The following is a 10,078-nucleotide window of genomic DNA, read 5'->3' on the forward strand; positions in this document are numbered from 1 at the left end:
ACTGCTGAAGGGATCCGAGGAGGAATCAAGCAACGAGGATTCGTCAACTGTCTTCTACAGCGTATAAATCTACTCTGGCTTTTAAAGGAGGCTGCTATCCTAACTCTGTTTGCACGTGGACAAGGACATTGCAGTCGAGGACTATCTGTATATATTAATAAATACGTTTGTGATTTAACATGTCTCAATCATCTCATGTCTGTTCATACGAATCACGATGTGAATGAGGAAAACTAGAAATTATTGTTATTTTGTATATATTTTAAATTTTGGTTTAACATGTAGGCTTTCGCGCCCCAATATCATCCATAGAGGTGTTTTTTTGGATTAGATCGCATACATATATAAACGTGTCGTTAAAACCCGCCACCACTCGACACAGCCAACTAGTAAGGGTTGTCACGGAAACAGAACAAGCCAATTCGTCACTGGTACTTTGGAGAGCCAAGCCACAACATTTACAATCGGAGTACGACGTTTTGCCAGTAATTACAACTAGCTTCATCAGGCGACAGCCAGATTTGTGGCACTCTCGCGCAAAGTGGGGGGGGGGGGGGAGATTACCGAGTCAACGTACATTATGCATGTGCATTATGAGAGCCCTTTGATCTTGTCCTTCCTGTCTGTGTATTAAAATAGCCGTACCAATGGTAATCCCTATTGAAGTATGCTGCCCTTTATAGGCATGCATTTAAATAATGTTTTATTTGTTGGCACCCGTGTTCAGCAGTAGCAGAACACACGTGCCAACAAGGACACTCAGTTGATTCTAATGTTGAAGTTCTGTGCAAAACTAGCTACTACTGCCCAAGAATAATTCGAGAATCTATCGAAATTGGAAGAAAAATTTAGAGTTCGGATAGCTACCGCCTTTGTGCTGTGTGGAAGCGACTCATCAAATAGTACATTAGATGAAACTCCGAGTACCCACTCAGGAGGTATAGTGGTAAAACAGTGGAGGAAAAAAAAGCAATTTTTTTGATTTGCCCTTGTTGAATGATAGAGCCGATACACACAGCAAGCGAGATTAAGAAAGCGCATCGGAAGAAATACCGGAGGAGAGAGAGAAGACAATTGCTTGCTGCAGAAGGAAAGGCATTCCTACCGAGGGAGACAAGTTGACAAAGATTTTGATAATGGGAACCGGTGGCGTGGCTCGATCTTCCCTATGTGCGCAACACGCTACCGAAGGAAAACAGAAAATCCTATTCAAAGGCTAAAATAAGCTCCATTTTTTGTATAAGAGCCCGATAAACAATAACCCCATCCATAGACTGAGGAAGAAAGGGAAGAGCCTGAACAAAGGGGAGGAGATTACGACGGAGATGGGTTGGAGGTGGAGAGAAGGGGAGAGGGGAGGCCGTAAAGGCAGCTGCACATTCAAGGAAAGCGGTGTAGAAAGAGTTGAACGGGGACATGGAGACAGCAGAGACGAGGGTGGAGAAAGAGGAAGAGAGGATCTTTCAGTGCTCGCTACAGGAAACCCACAAAACTGAATTTCCTAAACTCATGTCGCCTCCGTGACAGCAACACCACGAACGCCACAGACTCACGCTCCCCAAATCGACAATACCATCTCCATTGCCGACCAGCCACGAGATGGTTGCTCTCAACACCTCGGTCGTGGTGTAAGCAGCAAAAGACTTCCGGCTGGTGAGCATCCGGCCATTACGAGGGTTGGAAAGAAACTGAAGCACGGGGCGACTCCCACAACCTTCGGGTATTTCCAAACTGGATGACGTCTTGGGATGAAGCTAGAAGTAAGCCAAATCTGCACTCAATAAATGGGACAAAGATTCCAGAGAAGCCTCCAGAAATGTCACAGGAGGCTCGGGTGTGAGAAACCAGACTCCATGTGGGGTCCTCCAGACCTTTGCCCTCCAGTTCATCAACATTTGTAAAAGCAGGACGTCTCAAAGGTACGTAGCATGGGTGAGGTACGAGGTTGAGAACCACGTTCAGAGATTAGGCGCTTTGACAGGTTGGGGTCCGAGTTAACGTTTAATGGAGCTCACCCTACGACATTACGGATAGAAGGGTAGTGTGCCGGCACAATCCGGACACCCTGCTACACCGAAACACTCTGCTGCACCAAACTCCCTGGTACAGCTAAACACTGGCACGATTGCGCTCAAATACACACAAACTCTCGCTCGGCCAGTTGGTACACAGGTTGTCAGTTGTGGGGGACGCGGGCCCCCGGCTCCCCCCCCCGGGGGAGGGCTGATCTCGGGAGGGCTGCGGGCTCCGGACTCCTCGCTCGAGTGAGAGCAGCCGCTACTCGACTCCTCGCTCGCGGTGAGAGGGCTGCCGCTCTCCGGCTCCTCTCCTCGCGCCGCAGCCCCTCGGGTCCGCGGGTCCTGTTTGTGGGGCATAGCTCGGGGCTGGCACGTGGCTGCCTGGAATCAATCCGTCGCTTCTCAGCCACTCAAACGCGACGTCTCCGCTCACACAACCCCGCGCACCACTCACACGAACTGAACGGGGGGTCAGGGGTCAGAGGGCAATGACGTCCTTCGCACACGCGTTGCCGCCGATGCCGGGCAATGGAGATTGTTTAAAGGGCTGCGGGGCGGGGATTTGGAGTCAGTTTTAGAGCGACACACCAATCGCACGCGCGGGACGGGGGGGTCGGGGGTTAGAGGGCAGGGACGTCACTCGTACACGCATAGCCGATTGGGGGGCTGTATTGGAGATTATTTAAAGGGCTGTGGGGGCGGATATTCGGGATTGGTGTTAGCCCGCAGTCACGAAAGCTTTAAATCGAAATTTATGTTAAGTGTAATGTGTTGGTGTTAATAAATAGTGTTGCCTCCCAAGAAGTTGTGTGCGCCTATCTCAGCCCATTACATATAAGTGTAGACATGATTATGTAATTCTTGTGTTCATACAAGTGTAGTGACACAGCGCTGACTGCTGTCCAGCAGCGGCAACTGCAGTGGAAAGTTTGCACACACGCCGTTGAGCATATATACGGGTATGCCGGCCGGGCAGAGGAATTGGGGCAAGGGTCATGGAAGACCTCATAGGGAAGCCTCTGGAACCCTCTGGTCGGTTCGAGAAGGGAGGCGTGGATAGGGCAGAGCCAAGCCGCGCCGAGTAGAATATAGAATATAATATAAGCAGCGGAGAGCGAGAGCTCCGGGCTGCCGGTTCTGGGAGTGGACTCGTCTCGTCGTCGCTGTCGTTGCCACCGCATTCGCCCAATCATTGCGTGGCCAGACAGTAGCTGGCCTTCTCGGTCGACGCCGTCGGTGCAACACGGACAGGGTCGTGTCTAGGCCGGGCTCTATGGCAACGTGGTCGAGTGAGGCCGGAGTTGGTGTGAACAAGATAATAAAGAGACGGTGTCTCCTGCAACTACCTCGTCTTCGACAGTGTGTGCGACACACACCACACGTCGGAAGGAGAACACTTCACAAGTATAAATGCTGCCTGTGTCAGTCGAGTCACATTTGTTCTAATTTATTTTGGTGACCTAAGACAGGAGAAGCAAAATGCACTTCTTCAGGAAGTGATATTTTTTTCATAATGCAGAGGCTGTGCCTGATACACATCTTTCATGTGTTGTTTGGCAACCCTGGTGCCCAGTAAACGCCATATGGCCAGATCTTTGCATTGAATTCCAAGTATTAATTCCTCCATACTTGTGCACAGTTGAGTTTTTATTCCATTCCCTTCATGAACCAAGTCTTTGAACTTTACATCATAGTAAGATAGTACATGCCGATGAATAATTAATAGATGCTTGAAAACATCTATCCCCAACCATCTGCCTGTGTTTGGCCTAAAACCCAATCACCCAGAATGCCCAAATTCACCTTACATACTCTAGGAATGTAAGCAGGTTAATGCTTGTATATCCATCACAATCATCACCCCCAAATGTGAAGACATGTCACGAGACTCGCTGACTTTTCTTAAAATACTTGAGAAATACAAATCATAGCTGAATATTTTCAATTCCATGTGTATAAGCCTTTGTCTCAGATTTATTGTAAAATAAATATACATGTACAATATAAACATTCAAATATCAGAAAATATTTAATGTATGTTGAATTTCTTTCACACTGTACATAACCAACCATGCTAAACAAGACATGATAAAAACAATCCAAGTCATGGGTTGCATACAATATGCAACTTTGGTTTATTGATTACAAGTTACATAAAAGGTTCTGAAATTTTACAATACAGGTATAGTGCAATCTAAATAAGCAAATGTACTTTTACAGTGATTTCCCAAATGTTTATAACTACACAAATACTAGCATGTATGTTCCCAATAAAGTAGTCTCCTTCCAAAATGGATAAAACCAAAATAAGTTTAGTTGTGCTCACAATATTTTTCACATATCCGTTCTCTTTCAAGTGACATTTGAGTCTGCATGGATTTGCTGTGCAAAATACTGCTGCAACCATTCACTAACTCCAACCCTGAACGAACTTCATCACATTTTTCCAATACTTTGTTGTGGCACTTCCATTAACAGGGCAATTACTGTGCCCCATGGGCCCCACAAGTTTACAAGTAATTGCGATTCACACCACAGCACCTGAAGTACCATTGATGTTTAACAACCATGAATTAGCAGGACCAAGCGAACGTATCCTTCTGAGTACAAACCTCGACCACCGCCTTAAAATGCAGCCATCCTTGTTCTCCTTGATGGTGTCAACCAGCTCTTTCAGACGCGACAGGTGGTACACGGCCCTGAGAAGAGACACGATTGAGAGAAAATTACTTGGTTGACTTATTATCATGGTGGAAGCCAGAAAAATCTCACCAAGTCTCAGGCGGGTTTGGCAGTGATATTTTGCAAATTTCATCAGCGAGTGGTATGTGAGAGGAAATCGGAGAACCCGGTGAAAACAGAGGGAGTAAAATGCAAAACTCCGGATATAGATTCAAGATTCCATTGCTGTATTACTAACTCCTGGTTACCTAGCAGCCAAAATCTATAATATATGCTATTACCAAATAGTCTCCCATCCAAGTAATAACCAGGCTTACCTGCTTAGCTTATAACATTCATAATCTGACATCATACTTAGAGGCGGTGCAGCCTCTATGCTGTGCGTGAGTGTGAATATAAAGATAAATTCACAATGGCGTGGAGGGGTTTTCCCAGGGACGATCAGCCCCTAGGAAGACGTCCGTGTTGAAGCTGCCCGGGGAGGGGGCCTCCAAGCCGGGGGATTCCAACTCCATGCGCGCCCTGCTCAGCAGCTCCTCCAATGAGGCTGTGCATCAAGAATCACGCATCGCACGTCACAACCACATGGGTGGCCGCTCAGTCGTCTCTGTGAGAAAAGACTGAATATGTACCTGAAAACATATGAAATGTCATCTGCTATATACAGACTATATATATACACACACACACCTAGGGATCTAAGGTCCTCTGACACGGGCTCCTCGTTGGCTACATTCGTAAGGCCAGAGATGTCCAAATCTTTGAGCCACTCTGGGTACTTTGGTCTGCTTTGCGGGCTCTGAGCGGCACCTGCTCTCTTCGTGCTGGTATCCGTCTCGTGGCTGCTGGTCTGGGAGTCCACATCGCAGTCACGCAGCCAGGCCGGGTACCTGAGCTCAGGAATGCTCGTGATCCCCGACACATCCAGCTCATCCTTTTGGCTTGTCAACCACCTGGGATAGGTACTTGTCGCACAGCCGCCGTTCGGCAAGTGCTCACGCCTAGTTGCTTCACTGCTCCGTAAGTACAACAAAACATTCTTCTGGTTAGAAAAGAAATAATTTTTGGGCTTTGCCGACTCATTTAATGGCATCAGGGCCTTGTTGCTTCTCGCTGTTGAGCTCAACCGTTCAGTTGGCTTATTGCCCCTCACCAATGATGCGCCGAGGCTGTGCGCGGTGACCCCGAGAGATGACCGCTTGCCTCTGTGCGACACTGCGAGGTCTCGGTGGGCGCCAGGCGAGCGGAACAAGGACTTGGAGGAACCGTCAACTGGCGCCTCTAGGAACTGGTCCGTGGTTAGACTGACCGTCGGGCTATAAGCCATGACCGCTGCAGCGCAGCAGTGAGGCTGCACGTGCCCGAGATGAGGTCCTCCACAGGCAGCATGCCACCTGCAATGTAAGACCCACAGACATTTTACTGGTACACAATGAATTTGCTCTCCCCTAGATTCCTTGACCCCTGAACGGCAATCCTGCAATGTTGCCTTACTTTGCACCATCAGTAACTAATGATGTTATCCGTTTGTGGAGTTTGTGAGAATATGGGATAAATCAGTGCATGAGCTGTTATTGTTTAAACTTCAGATGTGTCCAGTCTAGGATCTGCAAATTTTGACACAAAGGTTGGAGGATCACTTAGATTTCACAAACTTTACAAACTCGATAATCAGTGAAGTTGCTGGAAGATGACAGGAGAAAGAAATGCATGCTCCGACCTATCTGTTCAGACCTATGCTATCCTCTCATATGCGTGTGCTTACTGTGGATAGTTTTCTCTGACATAAAATGAACTCATTAATGGAATTTGCCAAGCATCCCAGTGTGGGACTCTCACGAAAATGTATCTTTAGACCTTATTAAGGGTTTTTTTCTAGGGGAATTACATTACATTCATGATAGCATAGCATAATTGACAAGCACCCAGTACAAGCAAATAAATGGGGTTCTCCTCTCCAATTATCCCCCCTCCAGTCAACTAGCTTCGATACCTTATGAGACCTCCTTTGCCAGTAACAAGATATAGTAATAGGTTTTTACCCTTTTATCTGGCACAAAAACTGACACCTTTATACAAGGGATCATGTTTGCGATAACCACAACGCAAGTAGTCAAAATGCAAACAAGAAGACGCTAAGAATAAGAAGACGCCTTTTTGCGTCTTCTGGTCCAACACCAGTGGAGACTGGGATCTCAGAAAAGCCATCTCGGGTATGGACCAATCAAATTCAAGGACAGTGCATATTATCAGAGTTGTCTTTTTTGTTTGCATTTTGACTACTTGTGTTGTGGTTATTGCAAACATGATCCCTTGTATAAAGGTGTCAGTTTTTGTGCCAGATAAAAGGGTAAAAACCTATTACTATAGCTTCAATACCATTGCACCGCGTGCACACTCGATAGCCACTCGAGTGCAAGCACCACGGAGCGATTCCTCGCGTGGCGAGAGGCGCAACCCACCTTCATCCACACTGTGCATCCTCCTCTCCTCCGCGCGTCTCCGCTCCGCCATGCTGCGCGGCGCTGTGCTCTGCACGTATCCTGGGTGGCGGTGACGCACAGATTCCGCTCTGCTCAAAGTCCTCGATGTAGGCGTCCAGCGCACCGCTCGCCTACGAGCAGCACTGCTCTCCGCACACCACAGGGCTGCGCTAGCCCCCGCTTCCGGTCCGGAGCAGCGTGCTGCCCAGGCTGCCGCGAGGGCTTGTGTCCGTCACCGTGCTGTCGCCCGAAGGGCTGTTTGTCTCACCACCGTTGCAGTACATTTTGTACGATTTGGGATGCCTGGACCGGATGGGGCCAGGGAGAGGAATGGCTGTGGCTACAAGGTCACCACTGGTCCTGGTATGGGGGGCACCATGAGGAGCTGCTGTGTGCGGAAAGTGGGTCCGCTGTCGCAACGCGATCGCATGGGCCAGTGTCGACCACTTCGCGTTAGGTCTCTTAAGCTACTGTGGCTGTTGTCCTTTTTTCAACAAAAATTCCAGCCTTTCCCATGGTTTCCTTCATCACACCTGCAAGCTCTATGTACAATTGAAGTGTCATAAATGCACTACCTGCCTACTACTACATTATGAATGATATACATTTAAGAATTAGCTGGAGACAACTCCATGTTTAAAACACACTGTATTCAAAAGAGAAGGCTTAACATTTAACATTGGTTAACGTTTGGCATGCACACCTGCATATAAAAAAATTACCGTACTACTAATACAATGAATGCTAAATATTAAGTGGTATTACAGTAGTATGACTACTTATATTTATATATTATCGCACCTCCGAAGAGCACGGTTGGCTTTGTACGATGCGAAAGAGGTTCAACACACATACAGAATACAATACTTTCCGAGCACATTATGCGTACCGAACCTCCAAGTTCCTTACCCTACCCTGAATAAGAATGTGTGCGGAGTACAGCTCCTTTTAAAATCCATTGCTGGCTGACAGCTGTCCCATGCTATGCAGCTCCCAGGGGGAGGGGTTATTTACCATACTTCACCACGCTGGTCAGTGTGAGTTTGGTGATGGCAGGGGGCTATAGAAGTGCATTACAACCATGTACTGAATATTGCTGCACTGATGGCAGGGGGCTATAGAAGTGCATTACAACCACGTACTGAACATAGCTGCATTGGTGGCAGGGGGCTATAGAAGTTCATTACAACCACGTACTGAATATTGCTGCATGGATGGCAGGGGGCTATAGAAGTACATTACAACCACGTACTGAATATTGCTGCACTGGTGGCAGGGGGCTATAGAAGTTCATTACAACCACGTACTGAATATTGCTGAACTGGTGGCAGGGGGCTATAGAAGTGCATTACAACCACGTACTGAATATTGCTGCACTGATGGCAGGGGGCTATAGAAGTACATTACAACCACGTACTGAAAATTGCTGCACTTGTGGCAGGGGGCTATAGAAGTACATTACAACCACGTACTGAATATTGCTGCACTGATGGCAGGGGGCTATAGAAGTGCATTACAACCACGTACTGAATATTGCTGCACTGATGCTCGCCACGTGAGAGCCACACAGCAGGACAATGCTATACTGTACAATATTGAAATGATTCTCCTACAAATACTAAACATTATTGTCTTAACAATCAATACTACTTTTAACATGAACAATAACTAATAAATGCACGCGTAGTAATCGCCGTGCTAACCCTTAGCGTGCAATGTGAGCAGAACTTGTGTTGTAAGTCGTACCCAGTCCATTACCGCGCCACACACTCCCATTAACAAACCAACGACATTTACTGAATGTCCTCCTCCTTTACACGGCACAACCAGACAACACTTTGCACACCGAAGTGTCCAAGCCGCGTGCTGAGTGAAGCAAACCCCATTCACTCTGCGCTCAGCGTTCAACAAAGTTGAACCTGGCTCGCCCTCACGCCTGCCCATCTCTCTCCGTCTCTCACCGGAGATTATTCCATTGATCGTCTTCGCCTTGCCGTCCAGAGATCCGTGTGGATTATCCGTGAGGGTAGTTAAAGGTCGCGGTTATTCGGAGAAGTTTTTTTTATTAATTTTCCCGCCACAACCGCCGCGTCGCCAACGGCCGCTGAAGGCGATGTCCGAGACACGCGGCCTGCGCATGCGCACTGAGGGTTGAGAGAAACCTGCGGGGAGGGGCAGCGGGGGGCGGGGAAGCCGCCGCCGTTGGCCACACCCACATTCTGGCCACGCCTATATTGAACCGACGTCACGGTGACATCATTCTGGGTCGGACTTTATCGTGGGCTGGCTGTGCACGCGAGGAGCTCCTGACTTCTGACTCTGAATTCGAGAAAAAATCAAAGATTCACGATGTCTACCTTCGTCGAGATAGGTAAAGTTTAACGTTAGTGTTAGAGATGTGTGTTTGTGTTAAATGTTGAGCCTGTGGACAAAACTGCTGGGGATGTGCCAGATGTCTCCATCTAACGTTAAGGAGGTTGGAGCCTGGATAGTGCATACCAGGTGTTACAGGCTACATGATGGGAAGCAGAAGGCATTCTAGTAAAATAGGTTTTTGTTTGTACGTTAATGCTCCTCCTTTTCCTTTACCAACCCATACTCACCGGCATGGTGAAGTATGTGCAAATAACCAACACGATTCGTGCGATCGTCAAGAGGCTCTCCAGCAGGGGATTGGCAAAAGGCCGTACAGGAGCAGTTTTGTGAAAAATCATTGATTCTTTCATAATGTACATCTATGATTTATTATTATTGTTCATGTGGGTAACCTCGGCGAGGGGGGAAGCAAGGTCGGGAAGAGCGGGGGATGGGGCCGCTTTTGACCACGCCCATATTTAGGTGACGTCACGCCCTTTTGCTGTGACGCCACTATAGCAGGGAGTTATCCTTGGCTGG

At 47.8% G+C, this 10,078-nt stretch overlaps 1 long non-coding RNA gene across 1 annotated transcript; it reads right to left on the reverse strand.

Moving 5' to 3' along the window:
• Positions 1 to 4,116: 4,116 nt before the first annotated feature.
• LOC142922880 (uncharacterized) lies at positions 4,117 to 6,088 on the reverse strand. Its single transcript, XR_012940391.1, has 2 exons — positions 5,112 to 6,088; positions 4,117 to 4,717 (listed from the first exon to the last, which is right to left on the reverse strand). It is a non-coding gene; the product is annotated as an uncharacterized LOC142922880 (long non-coding RNA).
• Positions 6,089 to 10,078: the final 3,990 nt, after the last annotated feature.

This window comes from Petromyzon marinus, unplaced genomic scaffold (genome assembly GCF_048934315.1).
Source record: "Petromyzon marinus isolate PM22_M1 ecotype Great Lakes invasive population unplaced genomic scaffold, UKy_Petmar_22M1.pri1.0 PM_Scaffold_2, whole genome shotgun sequence".
NCBI classification, from domain to species: Eukaryota; Metazoa; Chordata; class Hyperoartia; order Petromyzontiformes; family Petromyzontidae; genus Petromyzon; species Petromyzon marinus.